The sequence below is a fragment of the Microcebus murinus genome, chromosome 3, assembly GCF_040939455.1.
Source record: "Microcebus murinus isolate Inina chromosome 3, M.murinus_Inina_mat1.0, whole genome shotgun sequence".
Taxonomy (NCBI): domain Eukaryota; kingdom Metazoa; phylum Chordata; class Mammalia; order Primates; family Cheirogaleidae; genus Microcebus; species Microcebus murinus.
Genome location: NC_134106.1, coordinates 33,509,252 through 33,536,112, shown reverse-complemented (window position 1 = coordinate 33,536,112; position 26,861 = coordinate 33,509,252). Strand labels below are relative to the sequence as shown.

The following is a 26,861-nucleotide window of genomic DNA, read 5'->3' as shown; positions in this document are numbered from 1 at the left end:
AGCAAATATATGAACAAATGTTGGAAATGAAGATGTTAATAATATAAGTGAGGGAGGCAATTTTAAGTTTCCTTCCAAAAATATTTAGACAAAATCTTCAAGCTTTCATTTATAAGATTATGGAAAATTATTGAGTCATCAAAACCAATAAAAATCTTCAAGTATATAAGTCAAAAGGAGATAGTAGTTTAGTCATATTCTACTAGAGAGGAGAAAAAATAACTTGATGGAAATATTTCTTCAATAAATAGTACCCTAAATATGGATAGGGAGAGTAAGATAAACAACAACAACAACAAAACTTTCTTCTCTACAAATCTCAGTTTAAAATAAATATTCATTTAATATTGAGATGTGCAATATAATGACTGCAGAACCAACCTAGAAATCAGAATTGCTGAGAAATTATTGTTCTTATCCCCTAAATAAAAAAATTAACTTTTGGCTTTCAACATCATTTTATACTAAAATGTTAATGTTAAATTAACATTTAATCCAATTAAAAATTGAAGAATCTTTGTCTGCAGAAAAGCCTTGACTCAGTTGAATACTGATTATTAGTATTTTTTCATGAAGCATTTAACCAAAATTTTTATGCAGTTAGTCTCTGGGAAACAAAATCATGAAAGCTATACAACATAAATGTATAATACATAGTTTCTTAATGAATACTCATAAAACCATATGAAGAAGATCCTATTATTATTCTCATTTTTTAAATGAGGAAACTGAGTGAGATAAGTTAACTTGCCCAAAGTTACACACTTGGGTCACAAAGTTGGGTTTCAAACTCTATTAATCCTATTCTAGAGATAGTTTTAGACTTAGAGAATATTTGCAAAAACAATACAGAGAGTTCCTGCATACCTTTCTCCCAGCTTCCTCTTCCAGCTCACATCTTATATGAGCAATGAACATTTATCAAAACTAAGAAATTAGCTTTGGTACAATGCTATTAACTAAATCACAAAATTTATTCTGATTTCACCAGATTTTTCACTAATGTCCTTTTGCTGTTCCAAGATCCAGTCCAGGAAGCAACAGTGTATTTAGTCGTCCTGTATCCATGCTCTCCTACAGTCTGAAGATTTCTCAGTTCTTTGTCTTTCATGATCTTGACAAATTTGAAAATTCTTGGTCAGTTGTTTTGTAGAGTATATTCAGTTTGGGATGGTTTGGTATCTGTGTGATATGATTGAAGAAATGCATTGTTGGGAAGGATGTCATAGAAGTGATGTGTCCTTCTTTCATGGTATATCATATCAGGAGTTACATAATGTTGATATGTATTGCTGTTGACATTATTGCTCACTTGTTAGGGTAGTATCTGCACATATTCTTCATTGTAAATTTACGATTTTTCCTTTTATAATTGGTAAATATTTTGAAAGAGATACTTTGAAACTATGTAGCCACCCTGTTTCTGCTTTAAACTTTATCCACTAATTTTAGTATCCATCGATGAATATTGCTGTAACAGTTACTACTGTGATAATGGTAAATTATTTCCCTCATTCCTTCTGTTTTTATTAATTATATATTTTTTCTATAAGGGAAAGTTATTCCTTCTCACACATTTATTGATTTATTCAGTTGTTTATTTATATCAGTTGGACTGACAAGTATTTATTTTGTTCTTTGGATTATAATTCAATAGTGTCATTTATTATTCTGTTGCTTCAGTTGTTCTAACTTTGGCTATTGGCAGGTACTTAATGCTGGCATTGTGAAAACTGTGCATAGACCTATTCTTTCTCTCACTCTCACTCTCGCTCTCGCTCTCGCTCTCGCTCTCGCTCTTTCTTTTTCTCCACCTCTCCACCACTAGTGGTTTTAATGCTACCATCCTCTCTTTCCCACTTCAATCATAGCAAAACTTAAAATAACTGTCTGTAGTCATTGCCTCCACCTACTCACCTCTGATTCTGACTTCATTATATTCCAATCTAGTTTCTGACATCACTACTGCACTGAAACTTTTGTTGAATAGATCACTAAAACTTGCATGTTGTTATTCTGAAATACTCTATTCCTTATTTTAATGATCTTCTCAGCAATATTTCACAATGCTGGTAATTCACTCCTTCCTTAAATGATTCCTTTTAAAAAATTTCTTGGCACAATATTCTTTTGATTCTCTTTTTACTTCTCTGCCTGTTCCTTTTTTTGACATTATTAGTTAGTTCCTCTTCTGGTCAACCCCTGGATGTTGGTGTTCCTTAGGGTTTTTTTTATGGTCCCTCTTCTCTCATTGCATTGGTGATCTCATTCACTCTCATAGCCTCACTACCATTTATAAATTGATGATTTTAAAGTGTAAATCTCTCATCAAAACTTTGGATCTTATAGCTGAATGAATATATGTATTTGGATATTATTCCATGGTGCCACAAAATTAACATGTCTAAACTTATTTCTTCTTCATCTATACACTCTATACAATCCCATACACTCCTATACACATTCATACACTCCTTCTATGTTTCTCAGATAAGCAAACAGTACAACCATGCATGCAGTTTCTTTAAGTGAGAAGTATGAGTGTTGTTATTTCATACCTCCTTTCTCTCTCCTAGCATTTACTCTGTCATTGTGCTTTGCCATTTTTACCTCATCCCTACTGCCACTAATATGGGCTGTAAGCATCTCCTGTTTGTTTCACTTCAATTGCTGCCCTGTAAGCATCTCCCTGTCTCTAGTCTGCCTCTTCTAGTCAGCTCTCCACTTTTCAGCCTGGTTAATTCTGTATCTCTGATTGTAGACTCATGTAAATATATAACCCACTATGTGCTAGGAAGCATAACTTTTTATTCATTCATCCAATTATCAAATATTTTCTGAGTGCCTCCTATGGACTAGCCAGTGTGCCAGGTACTGGAGTCACATGAACAAATAAGGTTTCTGCCCTCATGGACTTCATGATGCAAATGTCATCTCGCCACAGAGCTCTTTCCTGGCCATTTTATATAGAATAGCACTCCACTTCTTTGTGCTTCTCTTGCTCTATTTCTTGATGACTTGTACATTAATTTTTTCCACTTGTTTGTTATCTATTTTCTGCCTCTAAAATATATATACCAAGAGTGATGGAAACTTAAATCTGTTTGTTTACGGCTATCCCCCAAGATCTAGAACAGTACCTGGTACATGGAAGAGACTTTACAAATATTTTTGAGAGAAAGAAAAAATCCTAGTTTGGGAAAAATAAACAATAATAAAATTAAAAATCAAAGTTCTTATAAATTTCGGATAAGTCCTATGAAGCAATTAAACAGGATGTTCCATAATAAGGTAAATGAAGAAATGGCCTACTTTTAGACAGGGAGTTGGAGAGAATCTCTTTTAAGCTGAGCTTTGGATGATGGAAAAGACCCAGACAGATGAATATTAGGGGATAGAATATTCTAGAAAAGTGAAGTAAAAATTTCTCAAGTTGGAAAGTGCTTGGCATTCTCAAGCAGGAAAAAGAGGCAACGGTTGCTAGAGTGTGGAGCATGATACAAGATGAGGCTGGACATGGGGTGGGAGTGGGTTGGAATTTGGCTTTTATTATAGTCACTGAGCAAACTAGTGGCAACAAAATTTCTTAGCAGTACATATATAATATGTGATTAAGTGTTTGTTTAAATATCTGCCTCTCCTGCCAAAACATCTCTGAAGGCAAGAGCACATGTGGGTACTCACACTTTAAGCAATAATTGGTTTATGGCTAGTACTTCAAAAAAGAGATTAATGATATGAAGGCCTGGAATCAATCTTATAAACATTAACATTCTCTTTCATTACCAGCTTTAATAAACACTTTGGTAAGGCCTGTTTATATAATCTTAACTATTGCTATGTTGAACCTGTAAGCATCATTCTCGAAGATCTTATCAAATAGTCTTTACAAAGATGAAGACTTATTATCCAGAGGCAATAAATTTGTATTCTTTGTATGATTATCTTCCCAAAATATTAGGATTAATGAGTGAAAGTTTGCTCTTTGGTGATTTATGAATTTCCTTTCACTGGGAAATTGAAAGCAAAGTCTGATTCACAATTTATCATTTATTTGATGGAAAATTGTTTACATTGGAAGGGTTTGAATTACTGAAGAACAGCAATATTCACTGCCAGTCTAAGACCCATGTGTTTCATGGCTATTATCAAAAAAACTTTTGTAATAACTCAAATAATAAAATTAAATTAGGTTAATTTGATAAAAAGACATTTTATATTGCCTTGGCAGCTCCTAACTTAGTGTTTAACCATAAAAGGATATATTTTTGATCTCCAGTTAATACTTGTTTTATTTATAGTCAATAAAATGATAATTAACATTTTGTAAATAAAACAAGTAAGCAATAATAATAACAGATTAGAGATGTAGCTGGATGCTAAATAGAAGGCACGAAAATCCATTATTAGACCAAAGCGTTTCTTACACAGTAATCGAATCCATCTTAATGTGTCCCACGTGTTCTCCTTAACTTACTTTTGGAAAAAAACATTAAAATTCTACAAGCTGTAGTCTTTTGAAGGTTCTTACTAAAATGGAGATATAGATTATGTTACAGATAATGAGTTTCTAATTTTCTGGTAATTTTTTTATAGAAAGAGTTTGCTAAAATTGCATGTACAATAATGAAATTCAGACTCACATTCTGTATGCAAACCCTAGTATTTACCAAATCACAACATTTGGGACTGTATTTTTTTTTTAACTTTCTCTGTCTTAAATATGATAATTGGATAGTTTTTTGTCCCCATCTCTAATGGAGAAACTTAAAACAATTCTGTAGGCAGTTTCATTGTTAGCTTTCCATTGTTAGCTTTTTCTGTCTCATTTATTGTTGCTCTTCCATTTCTTATTCCATGCAAATGTTAGTTTTCTAACTGCATAGAAAATAAGCATGGCATTAATTACAGCCTAATGAGCAACCCAATTATATAAAAAACAAACTTACTAAAAAATATACTCAGCAGCTTGAATACACCCAAATTTCCCCGTAAAGCAAGCTTATTTAAATATTACTACAAATATATGTTCTTTCCAAGCAAAAACGTCCACAGGGCTGCTATGGTTTAATTTATTCCTCTGATTTGAGGCACATTAATGTCCATGTGAAATATGCTAGAGCTCAATAGAAATGAATCTCATTAGTATTTAAATACAACAATTAATTTATGTTGTTATTTATTGGCCAATTATATTAGAAATTATAGTGTTTAACAGAGGACAATCAGATTTCCAAGAGCTATAATTTTGCCTGCAGTGGGTAGGAGACATATATAATCAATGCTCACAGACATAGCATCCACTATGTTTCCCCCACCTTCTTCTAAATATATCTAATTTTATAAATAAGAAATGTCAATGTGCTAAACTAGACTTTCTCAAATTTCACGTTGGAGTTCCACTGGTTGAGAGTAATTTTTAATCTTCCTACTCAACTGCTTTTTTCCATTTCCCTTTTCTGAGGCTATATATGTGATATCACTGAGTTTCTTAAAAGGTCTAGGTTTTATTTAAATCTTTTTCATAATGAATTTACAAAATACATTACATTTTTTTGCTGTGAGGAGCCATTATGATAAAAATAAGCATCACTTTGATATTTTCAAATTACAGGTTCTTATTCATCACAAATCAAATCTCATTACCTTTAAATGCAACACTACATCATATATTGATAAAAATCATATAACAATCACTTCTTAATCATGCTCTGTCTATAGAAATCCTATTCACTATGTAAGGTTCTGTGCATATATTAACTCTTGCAAAAATTCTTTCTTGACTTTTTCCAGCCAGGAATAACTTCTTTCTCTGCTCAACTTCCATAGCATTATGTCTAGATTTCTCTTATGGTATTTAACCACATTATGTTTTTTATGATTTTGAATATAAAGTCATAGGAATATGAATTTGGAAGCAAAGCAGAATATAGGGCTGGTTGTGTATTTGGCAATAATGATCATCATAGTAAGTAGCTCATGTCTCTAAGATTCTTAATATTTCAAAATAATTTAGTGAAAATATAAATGTCTTATTGCATAACAGATTTGTCATTTTCAGGCTTATTTATTGTTATTTTGAGAGGTGACATCAGGGAAAATGGGGTAGATTTTATGGGGAGGTTTTCATAGGAAATGGAATCCAGAGTGTAGAGCACTCCTTCAGGGAGGGAGGCAGCAGATGGCACAGGGTGTGTGTTTGCAGGGGGGAGGGCTGCAACAGGGCCCTCCTGAGAGGTCTTTTTTTTTTTTTTTTTTTTTTTTTTTTTTTTTTTTTTGAGACAGAGTCTCGCTTTGTTGTCCAGGCTAGAGTGAGTGCCGTGGCGTCAGCCTAGCTCACAGCAACCTCAAACTCCTGGGCTCGAGTGATCCTTCTGCCTCAGCCTCCCGAGTAGCTGGGACTACAGGCATGCGCCACCATGCCCGGCTAATTTTTTTTATATATATATCAGTTGGCCAATTAATTTCTTTCTATTTATAGTAGAGACGGGGTCTCACTCTTGCTCAGGCTGGTTTTGAACTCCTGACCTTGAGCAATCCGCCCGCCTCGGCCTCCCAAGAGCTAGGATTACAGGCGTGAGCCACAGCGCCCGGCCTCCTGAGAGGTCTTGAGAGCAAGGGGCCCTTCAATGGAGGAGAGAGGTGGGTAAAGAAAGTGACATGTAAGACATTCTAACTGCATTTCACAATTCAGCTCCAAGTGGCCTAAGCAAAGAAGATAATATGCCTAAACATCATGTTGCTGTAAGTGGCAAAGCAGGAACTTTGACTCAGATATACCAGAGTACATTTCACTGATTAACCAATAGATTCTTCCCCGGTAGCACTGCTCCTCAAAGGACTACTGCTTTAGATGGACACTGACTTTACAACAAATGAAAAATAAAGAGACATTTGAAATGCTTTTAAATATCCCCATCAGTTTAAAACAGGACTATTCAAAGGTCCTGACAAAACTATTTGTTTTGCAGTTCACACCAGGATAAGGAATTTCAGCCAGATGGAAATTAACCGCATCACCAAATATCCTATTTTGTACAGCTGACATTTTTTACATAGCAAAGCTTTCTTTATGAAGGAATCAGTGTGTTGGACTTACATTCTGGTACAAACCTTTCATCTCATTGTCACAGACTGAGAGGCATGTTCGAGGACAGGCACCGACCCTGGTTCAAACTCTGAGTGACACTGAATCTCTGGCCCCATTCTTGACTTACTGAACCAGAATCTGGAGGTGATCCATATGTGCATGCCATTTTTAAAAGTACTGGTAAAGAGGATATTTTAAGAAGTACTGGTATAGAGAATATTTTAAAGTTCACTTTAAAATTAATAATGTTTGCATAAACATTAAGCAAAGCTACCAAAAAAAGATTTGGCGATCTGCTTTGTCTGAGGATATCCAGTCCAATAAATAATCATGCATTAATGATGCTTTAAAATTTAATAGTTTCATACACATGAATTCTTTTGATTCTCAAAATGACTCTGTGTTACCATCTTTTACTTGTCCTAAAGTTAGTAAATTATACAGTAAGAAGTTAGTAAATTATACAGTCAGAAGTTTCAGCTTTTGTAGGGCCCATCTTTCCAATTCATTCCTTTGTGATTTTTTTTTCCTGTTGTCTCTCACTAGGAATGGGAGATATTTACCATAGTAGACCTCTAATATAAGTATGTTTAGGAGGAAATTATAGATTTTACTATAGGAATTGTCCTGTGAAATATTCATACTACTGTTGTCATATTTCAAAACATAGAAATTGTATATATTTAACTTGTGAGGGAATCAGTGGAAGTATTATAATACACAAAATTTCAAAGCCTAACCTTCGCACAGGGGATAGAGAAAAATATGAGTTCAATTATTTTGCAAATGAACATCTTGAAAAATATAAACAGCCCAAAGCACATTATATCACAATGCTCTAATAAAAAAATAATTAAAACAAGGGAATAACCTGTCATAAGTACCAAAATGTACCCAAGAGTCAATAAAAAGAACATAAATGAGATTTTCCAGAGAGACTTGGGCAATTGCAGGTCATTTTCCTGGATGGTGAATTCTATAAAAAAGGAAAAATTTGAATGAGATTGGTTTAGGATTTGTAGTGTTGAAGTGTATTTGCTGACATCTGCTCTCATTTCTCATGTTTTTTTCTTTTTTTAATTTTATGTTATCTGTTTCTCATTATCCAAACTGAATGAAAACAAACACTTGTTTTTTAAAAAATGTCATTTATTTTTTGGTACTGGAATTCTGTATAAGAAGGGTGGATACCAGGACATTAAATGGACATTTTTCATTCTTATCTTTCATCAAAATGTTTAGGTTTAAATCAGAAACCACGTGGAAAAGAATAGAAACCCAAACTATCATAGATGTCCCCAAACCAGAAAATCTTAACATTATGCTCTGGTAATCATGTATTTCTGAGACCACAACTGATAAGCTGTGAATCTCACAGGTACTTTTGAGGGTAAGTATAATCGGGTTAGCATTGCTATTCCTCAGTAACTTTAAATACAGTGGAGTTTAGACATACCAGCCACATAAATGTAACAAACACAGGTGATATGTACAAGGTGAATGAATTATTAGTATTACTGGGCAAAATGATAGTCATATATTGTGATCATTCCTTTCTATGAGTCATGGGTGATCTGGAGCATACCATAAGGCTCAGATAAGTTTTTGGATGGTTGAGTGGTAGCTTTGGATGGGTCAGATTGTTTTCCACGCGTACTACTCTTGTTATCACTAAAGTCCTGAAGCCTGAGACATACTAACATTGAGAAATAAAGTTGTATCCAATGGCAAAGGCTTTCACTTTTCCTCCTTTAGTATACTGATGATGAAGTAAGAGTTTCAGGTAAAGAGGCTTCCAATAGCTCTGTGGAAAGACTGGCAGCTCTAATAGCCAAAACAATAGAAATGCCTATTGATATCTATTTTGTCATATGAAATGTGCAAGAAGATATGCTTTAATTATTATTAAACTTTTATACAAAGCCTTTGAAGTACTTATTATTTTAGAGATAAGGTTTCTGAAGAAAGAGGAAAGGAATACTGGTTACGGTACTCACATAAATAGAACTAAGATTAAAGGGGCTGGGAGAACGTTTCAGCCCAAGGTTCAATGATGTCTTTATTCATTCAGGCTGCCCCCACTGATTTAATCTTTTCTCTCTCTTTTCTAGATTTTTGGCCATCCTCTTTGACTTGAAGCATAGGTTTGGGAATGACTGACCAAAGTCACAGTGCAGACTGCAGGGATGGAAGGGAACAAAGCAAATTAACTCCTGCAGAGATTGAACAGAAAACCTTTGCATGGTTCTTGCTGGGCTCCTCCCTTGTGTCTTATTTAGCACTTTTCAAAGGCCAGTGCCCTGAATGACTGCCCCTCTTTTCCTCCCATTCACCTAATCCCACTGGAACAATTGCTGGATCCTAAAGAATCAGTTAATTTGGGCAAATTTTTCCTCACTATCTATAAAAGTAAAATAGTGGCATTAATTTCCTTTGAGGATAATGAGGAGAAATGAATTGGAAATTAAACAAAGCATGTTCTCTATAGGAAGGATTTGGAGAAAAAAACAGGACAGTTATTCCCTTAAATTTTCTACAGGAACAGCATTTATATGGTCCAGATGATTAACTCTCACGGCTGCCTCGGAGTGCTGTGTGGTGGCTTACATATGTGTTATTTGAATAACCAGAATCCCCTGGTAGAGATATATTTCTTAATCATCTTTGCCAGATAGGAGGAAGCCAGTAAGTAGTCTCTTGTGTTTAGGTATGTCATCAACTGGTAAATGTTTAGGTGTGTCATCACCTGGCAAATGATTAGGTAAGCCATCAGTTGGTAAATGGGCTGTCGTGACTTCCACCACAGTCTGTCTGCCATTCGATAGCCAATTAGTTGCCTTGCCCACCACATCTGTATTATTTGTTATTTTTGGGAACACAGTAAAAGTGAGCATGTCTATGTTATTGCAACTAGGTAGTTTTCTCTCTCAGATACATATTTTCATAATTGTACAGAAAGCCAGTCACCTTGCCTTGAGGTAAAACAGGAAGATGCTCAGCTTTGGTTCTTACAAAATGTAAGCTTTAAAATTTAACACTAAAAAAAAAAATGAAGTGGCAAAAGAAAACATAGAAAATATTTACAAAAAATGAAATCAATTTCCCTGTGTTAAGTATGATTAGATTACCATTGGGGGAAGTCTGCTTGGTGCAACGTTTCTTCAAATAAAATTTGGCAACACGGGTCAAGTGCCTTAAACTTGTTCATATTCTTTTAACCAGAAATATGACTTTAGGAATTACAGACTGAGGAAAACATGAGATGTGGGGTAAAAGACTCTACATGAAGTTGGTTATTACAATGTCATTTGTATCAGACAAAGAAGACAGCTACCCAACATTGCCAAAATAACAGAATAGTTAAACTATGGGGTATGTATAAGATGAAATATCATGTGGCCATTACAAATCATATTTTCAGTATATATCAAATGACAGACTGTTCATTTTATTCATAGTTGAGTTTAAAATTGGAATACAAAATTACATATCAGTATAGTTCAAATTTTTTATTGCAAAAAAGAGAGTTGTATGTTTATCCCTTGGAAGTCAGATTATGTTTTTTCTTTCTTTCTTTTTTTTTTTTGTCCTAGTTAAAACATAAAGATAATTTAGAAAGAAGATACATGTCCTGCACTGAAAGATTCGCTACAGTGAGGGAATCAGAGAGTATGAGTTTAGGAACTTTATATACTCATTGTTGAGACACAGAGAGTAACTTTGAACAACTGAAAATCAGAATGACTGGGCAAGGTCCTTAAAAACAAGCTAGGTGGTGTCAGGAAATAGGCATTGAGCGAAAGAAGAAAATTGTGACTCTATTTGATCACCACAATATTGCTCTCAGATTGGTTCTTTTACCATCTGTGTTATTTTGTACGGCTGCTGTAATACAAACTGGGGATGAAAACAAGAGACATTTATTTCCTCGCAGTTCGGGGAAGCCCTAAAGTTCAAACCCAAGATATGAGCAGGGTTGGTTCCTTCTGGAGGCACTAAGAGAGAATCTGTTCCATCTCTCTCTCTCTCTACCCGTCTGCTGATTGCCGGCTACCCCTGCATTCCCCAGCCTGAAGCTACAGCCCTTCAATCTTTGCCTCTGTGGGCACATGCCTTTTCCCTATGTATCTTTTTGTGTATTTTCTTTTCTCAGGATAGAACTCATTGGATTTAGGATTTACCCTAATCCGACATGACCTCATCTTAATTTAAATAATTACATCTGCAAAGACCCTATTTCCAAATAATGCCACAATCTGAGGTACCAAGTGAACATTAATTTTGGGTGTATACTGTTTAACACACTACACCTTCTCTCTCACTTTTTCTTTTAATTTCACACAGCTAGGACTGAAGAGAGGGAGTTGAGATGAAAATTGAACCATTGATAGTGAGCAATTTTAAAGATGCTCTATGAAGAAACCCTGAAATGGGAATAAACTAGGTCCAGTTTCTTCAGCAAATAAAAAAGAGATATATTGAAATGTCATGTTGTAGAGGGTGTGTACAAATTTAAGTCAGTAAGCATTATGCTTGATGTGTCTGTTTATATTGGGCATGGTTATTGTGATCAGATTTCCTCTTTTAGAACATGAGATTTGCTTTATAATTTTGGGTTCATGACAATTTGTGTTGCTGCATTTGGAGAGACATGTTCTTAAATTTCAGAAAGTATTCCTTTATATGGGGCATAGTTTTCAGTTCTTGATTTCTACCTAAGGAACATTGTTGTAAACAAGAGTTTAGGAGTGAGGCAGAACATAAAATTCAGCACAATAATGTTGAGTAGCAATAACTTTACACCTCTCTACGCTTGGTATTTGCAAAAACCAATTTTATAATTGTCTACGTGATGCATGTACTAACTTTCCTCCCTCTCATTTTGGTAGCTACCATATTCTTTTGCAGTTAGATATTTGGTAGCTAATAAAGTTAGCTAATTATACAGTGCTACTGAGCCTGCTTTGCTCAAAATCTACTTAGCAATTATTCACTGGAAAATGTTTTTAATTCTGTTTGATGACATTTTTAAATATAACTTCTTTTTTCTAACATTGCTACATAATCCCTTATTAGAAATGCTAATCTCAAAACTTAATAACTAGGCAGCTTTCTGTTATCATAATAAAAGCTACTTTAGATGTTGAGACATTATAAATCCAGCCCTAGCATTTCTTAATTCATTACTCAGAGCTGAGACCTCAACATTCAGATGCCATGAGGGGCAGCTGGTAGCTTTCTTCTGTTGACAATGCAGCTTGCAGAGTCATGATATCTGCTATTAAGTATTAGTAGTGAATTATTACTGGGGAATAAAAGATTATCTGGTTATAAAATAATGTGATTATCAGCAAGACATTTCAGTATTTTTAGTTTTCTTTAAAAAATACATTTGTGAGAGGAACATAATACAATCTATTGATGAAATACATTAGAATACAATAATGTTTTCTAATTTTGTGTTTAAGAAATAGAAAAAATAGTGTTAAATGTGCAGGAGTAATATTCCGTTGTAAATATATACCAAATTTTAATAATCCACTGATGAATTGACGGACACTTGGGTTATTTCCATGTCCTTGCAATAGTGAATTGTGCTGCCATAAACATTTGGGTGCAGATGTCTTTATAATAGAATGTCTCATGCTCTTTGGGGTAGATGCTTAATGATGCTATTGCTGGGTCCAATGGTATTTCTATTTTTAGCTTTTTGAGATATCTCCAAATTCTTTTCCACAAAGGTTGCACTAATTTGCAGTCCCACCAGCAGTGTAAGAGTGTTCCTGTCTCTCCACATCCTCGCCAGCATTTATTAAAATTTGGTATATGTTTACAATGGAATATTACACAATTCTAAGAAACAACAGCGAGCTAGCACCACTTATATTATCCTGGATTGAGTTTAAGCCTATTATCCAAAGTGAGGTGACACAAGATCAGAATAATGGGCTCCACATATACTCGCCATCATATTGGTACTGACTGATTAACACTATGGTGCTCAAAGGGTGGTGGTGTTCACCAGGGATTTGGGGGTTGTTGGGGGAGACCCACATCTGAGGGATGTGGTGAAGATTGTGGAGGGGAAGAACGTACCTCTAACCCTTGCTAGGGAGAGGCAAAGATACAAAATGTAACCAAAATGTTAAAAAACACACAAACGAACATTTGTTGGGTGTCGGGCAGGTGGAGGGGGGAGAGGATGGGTACATACATACATAGTGAGTGTGACGTGCACCGTCTGGGGGATGGACACACTTGAAACTCTGACTCGAGGGGGGAGGGAAGACAAGGGCAATGTATGTAACCTTAACGTTTGTACCCCATAATATGCTGAAATAAAAAAAGAAAAGAAAAAAAAGTGCAGGAGAGGGTGGGCGGGGCAGGATCGCCTGGGAGATCCTGAGGTGAGGCTCCTGCCAGCCCCTGCCCTGACTTCCAGCCCTCCAGGTTGGCCCAGCTCAGCCACAATCCAGTGGATTCTCATCTTTAACAACCACGGGAGGCCGCGGCTTGCCAAGTTATAGCCCCACAGTGAAGATGCACAAGAGCAAATCATCAGGGAGACTTCCCATTTGATACCTAAGAGAGATTAAAATGTTTGTAATTTCCTAGAATGAGAATTACTAACTGGATGCTCTGACAACAAACTGATTTACGGACATTAGGCAAACAGAAAGGTGCTTTAGAAGTCCAGTTACTTTGGAATTTAACTCCTTTGTGTGGATTCTTCAGAACGTGAACTTGGCATTGAGATCTAATTCAAGTATTGGTGAAAACATTAGACAAATGTTTTGAATATGTCTGCGAACTGGATTTGATTTTCTACATATACAAGGATCATAATATTCCTGTAGAAATGATGATGGGAGAGATTGGAGGTCAACAAGAATGAGATTGTTCTGCAAATTGGTGTACAAAATAAACTAGAGAAATCTGAGGCTGGCAGGAGCACCAGCCTGCGCTGCATTAGCTGTAAAGAATATGAATCTTCCCGAGAGCCTGAGAAATATTAACATTGGTGACATTAATGTAAAAGTGCCAAAACTGCCCTCTTTTAAATAAAAAATTTAAAGGGCCACTCTCAGGTAAAATCCAGAAGGAAAAGTCATCTAAGTTTACCATGCAGCTTTTTTTCCAAAAATAGAGGAGCAGAGTCTTAACTTTGCTCTTGGATTTAAATCAATGTACTGTATAGAGATTGTGTAAAGTCAGTATGGAAGTTCAATATTGCTTTTCTTGTTCAGTGATTTTTAAAGAAATTAAATAGTTCCTGTGTGTTTTTTTTTCTTTTCTAAACTGCATTCCTATGCCTACATAAGGCATGTCTCTATGTATTGATTACTACAGTATTTCAAATAATGTTTGAAATATTTCTTTGTGTACAACCCATAATGTTGGTGTTTTGTATGGATCACAGTGCACCATTCCTTAACTCATTCTGGTATTTGTTACACAACTGTTGTTTCAAGAACCAAGTATGTGTTAAACATGAAAATATTATGACCTTTTCTCTTAGTTTAAATAAACTCCAAGGTAACTGGACTTCTAAAGAACCTTTCTGTTTGTATGATATCTACTTTAGCAATAATTTTTTTACAACCCTCTGACTCAACAAAGAAAGTAAATAATATTTTATCATTGGTAAAATATTGTTAAATAAATTTTGATTAATTCATTTCAATTATCAAGTCAAATTAGGAAGAAAACAAGTCAAAAGTGTTACTTAAATTGATACTCTTAATCAATCTGCTTTCCTGAAATCTTTTGATCAAATCTGTTGGCTTATTTTGCAAATGCAGGCTACAGACTATCTTTCTCTTGCCTTTCCTATAAATAAAAGGTCAGAATAGGAAAATGTCCAAAAGACAAGCATGGGTTAGGAGAAGATAATTTTAAGAATCTGGCTAAGATTGTAGCAATTTATATAATGTTAGCACCTTGAATTTTATAGACAATTGAAAAGAGAATGTGTCAGGAACATTTTGCATCCTTTGCTAAATCTCTGTTAAATGTATTGTGCATTGATAGCTTAGTTTCTGCTATATAAGGATTTGTATTACATATTCCTTTTAGAAATTAGTATATGTAGAGATATTTTCTACTTCAAAAGAACTAGTATATTTTCTTTACATCTGAAAATGAAAATCATGATGGTGAACATCACACATGAAGCTAAGCATCTCCCTTGAAACTCTCCTTGCCCTCCTCATTTTATAATTATAATTTTAAAAAAATTTCATAAGTTACATACATAATTATAAATATGAGAAGTACAATAAAAGAATATAAACATCCTTATTTGTTAATTCTCCAATACACTATTATCATGTTACTGTCATGTATTTAGGTAGAAAATCTATAGTTCAGATAAATGACATTTTGCTCAAAAATGTACTATTCATACACACATCAACTTAGATGAATCTTGAAGGAATTGTGCTGAGTAAAAAAGTCAATTCCATAAGTTAAATGCTCTTTTATTTCATTTATGTAGTATTCTTGAAACAACAAAAATTATAGAAATGAACGGATTTGTGGTTTCTAGAAGTTGAGGGTGGGAAGAGGAGGGAGGTGGGTGTGCCTATAGAAGGGCAACAGAAAGTGCCCTTTGATCTTCATCCTTCTGTACCCTGACTATATCAATACCAATGTCCTGGATAATATATTAGACTGGATAATATATTAGTTTTACAGGATGTTACCATTGGTAGAAATTGAGAAAAAGGTATGTAGGATATCTTTGTAATATCTACTACAACTGCAGGTAGATATACAATTATCCCAAAGAAACATTTCATTTAAAAAATGCTGTCATAATTTCATATGTCAATAGCTATATGTCAATATTTCAATGACTGCATAATATTCCATTTGACAGATTATTTTTCCCATCATTTCCACAATCTTGTACTGATGATAAATTGGCATTTTATAGTAATTTGCTTTTGTGAATCATACTACAGTCAACTTGATTAGAATTGAAGCATTGCACATAACTATATTTATTTTCTTAAAGAAAAATTCCAAAGTGTGAAATTGCTAGGGCAAAATTTATGCATGCTTCTAAGTCTTTTGATAATCATGAGTAAAGGTTATATCAATTTATTATTCTGCTTTGATATATAAAGATGTATATTTTCTTGCCAATTCTGGATATTATTCTATAGTTTTTAATTTGCTAAGTATAAAACAATATGTAATTTTTTGATTACTAATGACATAATACATTTTATATATTTATAGGCCTTTAGAAGTTCTTTGCAAATTATACATTTATAGGCTGTTTTTCTGTTAATCCACTTTTTTATTAAGTTTGCTGTTTGCTACTATACCTTATTTCATTTTTCCCCAATTAAAAATAGCAAATTTATGAATCCTTTTCTTTATGTTATACTTAAACAAACCTCCAATACCTGAAGATTAAATTGACATTAATCTCTGTTTTATAGTATTATGCTTTTATTTTATATGTCAAATATTTAATTAATCTGAAAGTTATTTGGGTAATAAAAACTACAGCCAACATTGATGGGATGCATTTTATGACCAAGAACTTAAATGCTTTCTCTATACTATCTTAATTGACCCTTAATAGATGTGAATTATTATATCCCCTTCTTTACTGACTGGGGTTCAGTTTTGCAGGATTTATTGCAGCTGATAATGTGGCTCACACAGTATAGTTCTCAGAAACTTCTGGGAATAATCCAAGAGCCACACTGCAAAAATGACCTAGCAAAGAAACTTCTGCTGCTGCCTTCACTTGGCCTGGCTTGGGCACAAATTTCCCCCTCTCACTCAGGAGAGCTGATGAATCAGGATGCCTAATCCTCTGTACTTCATCAGTCTCAAAATTTGGGCTAATTGTCTCCAAATGGCTGCCATTGGAAAGTTGCTTCACTTGCATGCCTGTAGTTCTAGAATAGTCATCCTGTTGCCCCTGCGCAATGCACACTTCCACCTGCCCAGATTTATGATGGAAGCTGGGCCAAGGGCAAAACTTTTAGCTTTAAGAAAATCTGGAAAATGTAGACTTTATTCTTCAGTCTCCAGTGGCTAGAAAGGCATCCCAGGAGGATTTTGAGGAGGCCTGAGTATGCCATTCTAATCCCCACTGCACTGTGGAAGACACAACAAGCTTAGAGAGGTTACCTAACTGTAAAGTCCTACAACTAGAAAGTTGTGGGGCCAGAATTTGAAACTGGACTATTGTTCTAAGGCATATGCTCTTAACTATTATACTAGAAAGCCTCCATGGTACATGTCTGAGGGTGGGAAGTAGGAATCTAATTGTACATCTTCTTAACTTAAAGCTATTTTTTCTCAGCACCTCAGATATCTGTTTATAATTTTAAACCACTTTTATTTATCTTCAAAAGATCAATTATTCACTTATTAATAAAATGAACATGTAGACTCTGAATAGCCATTGGAAATTTTAGGTTCTATAAAGTTTTTCTAGGATTCCTTATACTAACAATAGTTATGATGTTATGGTCGGTGATTTAAAAATTAATTACCATGTTTTGGACACTGTCTTGGTATTTTACTTGTGTTAACTCATTTAAATATAATGATATACTTATGTGAAGAAATTGCTTATGTGAAGAAATTCAGTTTTATAGATGAATAATCTAAGACTTAAGAAAGGTCACACAGCTTGTACATGTTGGTAAACTCATGTTGGTAAGCTCATGATTTGTCACCTGATACCACTGTACTTTATCAATTCCTGTAACTCTTTTGCAAAGATTGGAGTCAGAAGAAGGAAACCCCTCTGACATATCCTACAATCCCTTAAAGTCAAAAAAGAATTTTTTATTCTGTCGGATGATGCTACTTAAATATTAATTCCTGCATAATTGAAGGCAATGTGCATGTATGTTCATGTTGGTTAGAATAAAACTTAAAGTCTAATCACCATGTTGGTTAGAATACTGCTTAAAGTATAATCACTATTTTTCCATTCATCAGTATTATTGGTGTATACTGTACTATAGTACAACAAATAGTTCACTAATAATTAGCAACGTTTTTTTACAGGTAGTTTTGTTTGAAATAACTATTGGATATGCAGAATAGGGAACATACATAGGGCCACAATAGTTCTTCATAAAATATGGCAATTTCTTGGGAAAAATAATTATTTTATAAAGCTTATCTGAAATATTCTCTTTTCCCAATATTCTGTTCCCTTCCCCAAAAAAGTCACTATTGATTGTTCCCTTCTTGATTTTCTTTACTTGGTAGACAAGGCCTCCCACATACCCTGGGGAAGGTGAGCAATATTGGTGTCAGAAGAATTTTTAATTTCATTCGGTATAAGAAAAGTATCTTAGCCTAGGATCCCTAGAAAACAGAAATGGAGGCAGGGCTTAAATGTTAATAATTTATTGGGAGATGCAAAAACGGGGCAGTGAAAATGAGGAGAAAAGGAAGCAAAATGAGAAAAATGCAGTGTTATAAATTTTCATGGTAGCCAGGCTTCATAGCAAGCTGCAAAAGACAGAGCTTGTTGATAGACATGCATATCCACTCAGTCCCATAGTTTGTCTCCAGGAAGGTGGTATAGAACAACCATGCCTTACCAGTGTCCATAAGATGAAGAAATGGAGAGGGCATTTAATTTATTTGTTGGCTCCCTCTGTCTCCTGTCCCTGGTTGTTCAAAGTTGTATTATCCCAGCAGCCAACAAGAGAGTGAAGTTCCATGATCTGCAGTGCAGTAGGGGCTTCTGGTTTATACCTTGTGAGAAAGGTGGTAAAACTGAGCAGGCTCACATTTGGTCAGTTGCCATAGTAGTGGCTGACATGGAGCAAACAGCCAAGGGTTGAGGAGAAAAAAAAAAAGGCAAAGAGAATCGATTGAGCACCATAAGTTATGTTCCATGCAGTCCACATTTGGGGAAACTCACATCAAACTGTGCCTTGGATCATATTTAGTTCTCATGCTCAAATATAAGGCCTCAGTTTTTGTGAGAATAAGATGTTCTCACTTCTCCCAGAGAGGAGATATAAATCTAACCAGTTTGTCACAGCTAGCCCTAAGTGTGACTATAATATGGCAACAATCTATTCCCTCATAGTACTAATGAATTGCTATCATATTGACTTATCTGTGAATGATGCTCAGGTCCGTGTCTTCTCTGTCAATCAGTCATGGAGAATTACCTCATGAGAACATAAAGTGTGGGCCAAGAGACAAACATTGGTGCAATAAAGGGGGTTGACCTGGAAGACTGAACCACCATTTCATGAAGTATAGTCCCAGCTTTTGCATATTATTCAGCCCAGTCTTGAATGTATCATGAAGTACTTATTTGTCCACATTTCTTCGTTCTCTTTTAAGCCTTTATATGCTCCTCCATCCCCCCATGAGTAGTGTATACTCCTTTACCCTATTGATTTTGGATTTACTCATGTGAGTTGCTTTGACAGAGGCTGAAGGTGGAATATAGGCACCTTCACAAAAGGTGGAAGAAAAGCAGAAGCAACAAGGTGCCAGTTTTGAGCTGAAGCTTTAAGTGGCATTGTGTGTTTCTATTTATCTCCTCTTCCCCTTGAACTTCTGCTATTTCATTATTAGAGGAGCAAGTCATGAGTAGTTACTGGTCTCAGAATGAGTGGCACAGGTCAAGTAGATCTAAACCCAGCTTGTAGCCTGGAATTACCTCACCTACCTCAAAAACCATGGTTAAGAAAAATCAATGTCTACTGTTGTAAGGTATTGAAATGTTTATGTTGTTTGTTATGCAGTATAATTATAACAAAAACTTGACTTATAAAAAACACTTCCCCCAATGGATTATTGCAACTCTCACTTATCCTAAAACTTGGTAGATTGGATCATACATCTCCTGATAGGTAGCTAAGAATTCATAATAACTTACTGTCCCAATTCAGATACTCAGTCTTTCCTATGGCTCAATGACACACCAGGACTCATTTTTTGGATGAAGAATAATTCTCTGCCTTGGAGGGGATAGTTATCTCCAGATAGCTAGAATTATGTGATAAATTTTACCTGCTGCAGTCTCCTAAATGCTCCATTCAGCATCCTCATCTACCTTCTATATCCTTAGAGATATTGTATCATCTGGATCAAATGACAGTCATACTTGAGGGTTTTGGAGTACTCAGAATTGTTAATTGTTTGGGAAAACAATATGTTAATTGTTTAATTTAACTAGGTCTAAGAGGATAAATTATTAGCATTAATTTTCCTTGTCTCCAGAAATTCTGGAACTAAAAATAATAAAAACTATATTAATAGTCAAACTGGGATTTGAATTTAAAATATCTCAAATAAATTAATGAAGATTTCAGTTAGAAGGAAAAAATATACTCTTTTAGATGTTTATTAATTTTTAAAAATTTTTAATGTTTTAAAAAATTTTGATTGTAAAAATTTGTACATATTTATGATGTATGACATGAAGTTTTGATAGATGTATACATTGTGAAATGGTTAAATCAAGCTAATCAAAAAATGAATTACCTTCAATACTTTTTCTTTTTTGGGAAGAATATTTAATATCTACTCTTTTAGTAACTTTCAAGTATATAATATATTGTTACATATTATATATATCACCATGATGTAAAGTAGATCTCTTACACTCATTCATCCTTTTTATTTTATTATTACTTTTAAGGCATATTTTAGTAATACATAGAATTTGTAAGATCAGGGAAAATATAGGAAATATAGAATAAATATAAGGAACAAAAGCTAATGTAAATAAGAGGTGATAATATTAAAAAATGACATGCTGTTTTTTTACATGCATTTTTGGGAATTGGATCTTTTTAATATGGGATTATTTGACTAACATGCCACTGATCTTAAGTTTGTATGTTTTCTAGTAGCCATTGGAGACTTCAGGGGAAGGTGTTTTGGAAATATATGTCTTTTTTTTTCCTAATTATTTGATAGAAGGACAAAGTATAACTTTTATACATCTTTACATAGAAAAAAAATCTCTGATTTCTAAATGGTAAATTTCATCCTTTAGACATTAAAAATAAGTAAATGGACTTCTGGCTCTGCTTTGGACACAGCAAGTTGGAAAGAGCATTGGTCCCATGATAACAATAACAACAGAAATCATATATTCTACAAATTTACAACCTATCTTGAATCTAATGGTAGGTTACAGGGCAAACACTCTCCAGAAGTTTAAAGAAAAATAATCACCTCCAAGAAATGAGGAAATAAACACTAGCTTACTTGGAACAGAGCATGGGATGAACACCAGAGAAGTGATTCAGAGTATTTCAGCTAACATTTTTAATGAATTTCTAAAGCCGAGTATGGGCTAAAATGAAAGCATAGAACCCCCAGGATTCATATACTCAAAGGCAGTTTGTACCCACTTGCAGGGCAGGCTCCACTCCACAGACCTCACCAAGTATTCAAAAGATAGGAGACAAAAAAAAACTATCGGAAACAGGGACAAATTACTGATTAAATGTTGCCAACAGCTGGAGTTTTGGAGAAGATTATCTGCATAAGGACACGAGGGAATTTTTTTGAAGGTGATTAAACAACATCTTGAATGTTTCCTTAGATGATCACCCAAGCACACCTACTTGTCAAAGGTTGGATAATTGTACAACAAAAAAGGGTGATTTACTGAATGGTAATTTGACTAGTATATAATATGTACTTTACCTTCAAATACCATTTTTATTAAAGTTTTATGCAATGGGCAAAAGAGTGTCAATGATTACAATACCAGAAACGATAAATCCAGCTACTCTATGCACTCTAGTATAGTTTTCATGTTAAAAACATCAAAAAACCATACAAAAATCTAAAAATTCATAATATCCTAATTTTTCCTTATATCTTTAGGAAAGAATTTTTTGTAGGAATAAATCATTTTGTTGATCAATAATAAGTATTGCCAAGTTAACTTGATATGCCTGTGGAATCTCTGGATGTCTTGAGTAAATACAAATAGGCCATGTCACTTGATTATTTAATTAGCTTAGTTTAATTCTATTTCCCAGTCACTCCTCATGATTCTTAACATAATACATGAAGAGACATTATTAAAACATCCTCTTGATTTTATAGTCTCCTCTTAAATCAGTTATAGGCACTTAACTGGCTCTGTCCTGATCTATGTGAACTACCAGTAATAACCATTTTCTTTCTTAGAGAGCTAGAATTTCAGTCCCTTGTTACATTAGTGGTTTCTATATATGAAGTGATTTTGTTTCTGATCCTATTGAAGGCAGAGGAATGGGTGCTAAATTATCCTAATACAGTCGTGTGGTACATAATGGTGTTTTAGTCAACAATGGCCCGCATATATGAAAGTGGACACATATTATAATATCCCATTTTTAATGTACCTTTGTTATGCTTAGATATTTTTGTATACACAGATACTTACTATTTGTTATATTTGCCTACAGTATTTAGTACAGTGACATGCTGTACAGATTTGTAGACTAGGAGCAATAGGCTGTACCATATAGCCTATGTGTGTAGTAGGTAATACCACCTAGGTTTGTGTAAGTACACTCTACTATGTATGCACAAAAATAAGATTGTCTACAGATTCATTTCTTGGGACATATCCTAGTCATTAAGCAATGCATGATTATATTCGTGAGTCTTTCCATCACATTAATAAAACTCTACATTTCAGAGGATAGAAAACAATACTACAAAATGGGATCTGAAGAAAACAAAATTACGTTATGTGTTTATAAGTCCAAGATAATGCTAAAAGCTGATATTTCTTTATACTTGTAAAGAATATATTTATATTATATTTAACAGCAGTATTTGTAAAATATGGAAATTTAGTAACTATTATTAGTGCTTCCAACTAGAGAGTTCTCCTTACACACATTGGTGTGTGCACACAAATACATTGTTATTGAAAGACGTTATAGCGGAATATATTCTAAATCAGTATTATATTAGCAGGGCATTATGAGTGAGAAAAATAAAGACTCATTGTTAACTTCGTATTATTGATGATTATTAAATCAATAACGTCATCATGTAAGATATAAGAGCTCACAAAAGTCTTCTCTAAATAGGTATAAATCTCAAAAAATAAAAAAAGGAAAAAGAAAAGAAGACAAGAACTTTAGGCTTAACTTTTATTATTATACTTCATAATAAGAAGAACATGATCTTGTCATTGTGTGGGTGTATGATCTAATTATCAGTAATTTGAAACATTCACTAATGAAAAAATGGTTATTAAACATTGACATAAATCCCTTGATGTTGATAAACTGCTACAATTACTTTTTCAAATATTGTTTCTTGTAAATGAAGGAGTGGTGTTGATGGGCTCTATTTTAATATGGAGAAAATAATAAGCAAGTCAAGATATAAAATTATTTGTGATAAGCTACAGTTAGGGTAATTCTGTGTATTTTAAAAAGCAATCTCAGTAGAAGGGAGGGACACAGGTAAGGACCAAAAATAGCTGGGAAATTTATGATATAAGTATATTTAGCATATAACTTCAATCAAATAGCCTATATTAAATATTATATTATAATGAATAGTAAATATATAATTTATGATTAAATATGATCTGATTTAGACAAGAATTGTCAAAAATATGCTGGTTTCTTTTTGAATAGTTGTTCTTAATGAGATCAAGAATGTTGAATACTTTTCAGAAGGTTGTTGGCATCAATATCCAGGCAAGACCCTCCTCCAACAAAAAGACTACAACTTACTGAATGGATTGTTAGCATTATTTTTTTTAGCAATAAAGTATTTATTAAATAAGGTATGTATGGTTTTTAGACAAAATGCTATGGGACACTTAATAGACTACATTAGAGTGTAAACATAACTTTTTTATATATTGAGAAACCAAGCAATTCATGCTTTATTATGATATTTGCTTCTTCGTGGTGATCTGGAATTGAACCTGCAATATCTCCAATGTCTGACTGTGTTTTCTCATCTTACTTCTCAGAGTTAAAACTACTACTATTTGGAATCCGGTGTGGCACTAAGAGTGTTGAAATAAGCTGAAGAGTAGAGCCAACTGCTGCTGCCAGGGTGAAGTGCTCTTATTGGCATTATGCTGACAAGAATAGCAATCAAACAGGAAGGAGGGAATTCCTTTTCTCCTCCTCCTGCTTTTCAATCTCCCTGTGCTGGTGGCATCTATTGTCAGAACCTATTAAGATAGTTAATTAGTAAAAAAAAAAATAAAAAAGTAATTTACAGTGTCCAAAATAATGATATACTGATACATGTTTAACAATCAGACTCTGAAGATGCTCTTAGTTTAGAGCTTGGCTATTTTTAAGGTGTACATGCTTCCATCATAGTTAATTTCAAGATATAAACATGATGAAACAGTACAAAGACACTATTCAGATACAATATACATATAATTGATGTAAATTATCTCAAAGTAGGTACTACTACTACTACTACTAATAAAGTATAATAATTTGGTGATGTTTTGTATTGATGTGAGTATTCATTTCCTTTAAATTTAGCATAATATGTTTAATATTAAGTTTACATAATTTATTTTTTAAAAATGACTACTTAAAAAACAGCTCTCAGGCCGGGCGCTGTGGCTCACGCCTGTAATCCTAGCTCTTGGGAGGCCGAGGCGGGCGGATTGCTCAAGGTCAGGAGTTCAAAACCAGCCTGAGCCAGAGCGAGACCCCGTCTCTACTATAAACAGAAAGAAATTAATTGGCCAACTGATATATATATATATATAAAAAAATTAGCCGGGCATAGTGGCACATGCCTATAGTCCCAGCTACTCGGGAGGCTGAGGCAGAAGGATCACTTGAGCCCAGGAGTTTGAGGTTGCTGTGAGCTAGGCTGACGCCACGGCACTCACTCTAGCCTGGACAACAAAGTGAGACTCTGTCTCAAAAAAAAAAAAATAAAAAAAAAAAAAAAAATAAAAAAAAATAAAAAACAGCTCTCAAAATTCCTGAAAATTTAACAACTGGCTCTTTTGTGCTGGTACAATTTGGCTTCAGCACACCACTGGATGCAAGCCTACATCACAAAGTGAAGAAAGAAGAATACATTTGGACCAGAGACAAGAGCTTTGAAACAGGTGCAGTTCACTGTTCCAGTTATTCAGCATTCATATACACTTATTTGAACAACTTTATGCTTTTCTCTAACAAGAATCAACTAGCCTTTGTACAAAGAAACATATATTACTCATCTTCGTCTCCCAAAAATTAGACACAAAATTTCAATAGTCTCTGTCTCCATCACTTGGCAATGATAATATTCCTCTTATTCAGTCACAGCTTGACTTCAAAGCATGGAAAGCTAGGGAATGAACTGTGACATTAACGACTCCCAATAATCCTTTTATAAAATAATAACAAAAAAGAAAAAGTCAATTAGTTAATATAGATAAATGTAAATGTTTATAATAAGCAAAGAAGATGATATGCATAGCTGTTGCAGTTCTTTTTTTCTGTAGATGTTCATGAAGTTGTAGTCACTATGTATATTTTCTTATTCCATTGGTCATTCCATTTTCCCTTAAGCCAGCATTTTACATGGTTGTAATTCTTTACCTGGTGATTAAATTAAGATTTGGAAAAACTTCTTTTTTTCCAGTAGCTTTGCATTAAATTTTATCATTGAGTATAGATTCTATTTCATAGAATCCCCAGTGTTTCAGACAAAGTCATTGTACAGGAAAATTCTAGTTTGTCCTTAATAATCAGGAGTCATGATCTCTCCTACCATCTTCTTTACCTATTGGTTAATTGGCATACAGAGACAGATGACAGTCTCGACTTTTAAATCAATAGAGATGTTTTTATATCTCCTGATAAAAGCTTTTCTCCTCTAAAAATTAAGACCCCAAAGCAGTAGCACCCCAAATTTTTGTCTCAGGAATAAAAATTATCTGAATAGATAATTAGGTGCAATATAGGAAGCCTCACTTCTATTTATTGATTACTGTACCTGTGCAGTTTGTTCTGAAAGAGAAAGCACTCATGTGCCTGTCACCAGAATAGTGTTTATTGTACCCAACAGGTAAGTTTTTATTACTCACTCACCTCCCACCCTTCCCTCTTTTTGGTTTCCAATATCTTTACGTCTCTTTTTGCCCATGTACACCCATAGTTTAGCTACCACTTATTAGTGAGAATGTATGGTGTTTGTTTTTCCATTCCTGGGATATTCACTTAGGATAACAGTCCCCAGTTCCATCCAAGTTGTTGCAAAAGGCATTATTTCATTCCTTTTTGTGGCTGAGTAGTACTCCATGTGTATACATTTTCTTTATCTAGTCATGAATTGATGGACATTTAGTTTGACTCCATTCTCTTAGGCTAACTCCTACAAGGTGATGAGTTTTTTGGAAAGACCAGTAATTCTGTGGGCATTACCCTTGTTGTACCTCTTTTGCAGTATAGCGGGTATCTTGGCAGTGAAAAACATCACATGAGGTGTATGTGGAATAAGGTATTCTATAAGTTCACAGATGGTAACATTGGTAAGAAAAGCATATCCATACCCCAAATTCACTGCTATTCCATTGGCCCAGTGAGCAGAAAGCATATATGTAAACATTTTTGTAAGAAGGTAGACCTTATATCAAGTGCTTTTACTACAAAAGGAAACAAAGGGGGGGGGGACTAGAAGGAATCTTTGGAAGGTGATGGATAAGTTTATGGTATTAATTGTTTCACATTGTATACTTGAAAACACATCAAGTTGTATATCTTAAATAGTTACACCTTTTTATGTTGATCATGTCTCAAAGCAGTTA

General features: G+C 34.1%; 1 long non-coding RNA gene across 3 annotated transcripts in view; it reads right to left on the bottom strand.

The window, feature by feature from the left end:
- Positions 1 to 26,861, bottom strand: part of LOC142869956 (uncharacterized) — a 196,390-nt gene that overhangs the window by 146,452 nt on the left and 23,077 nt on the right. Inside the window, exon 3 of one of the 3 annotated variants that reach the window (XR_012918482.1) lies at positions 18,471 to 18,838. The exons of the other annotated variants lie outside the window; for them this stretch is intronic. This is a non-coding gene — a long non-coding RNA (uncharacterized LOC142869956). Of the gene's footprint in view, positions 1 to 18,470; positions 18,839 to 26,861 lie in introns of those variants that run through there. 3 annotated transcript variants of the gene reach the window in all.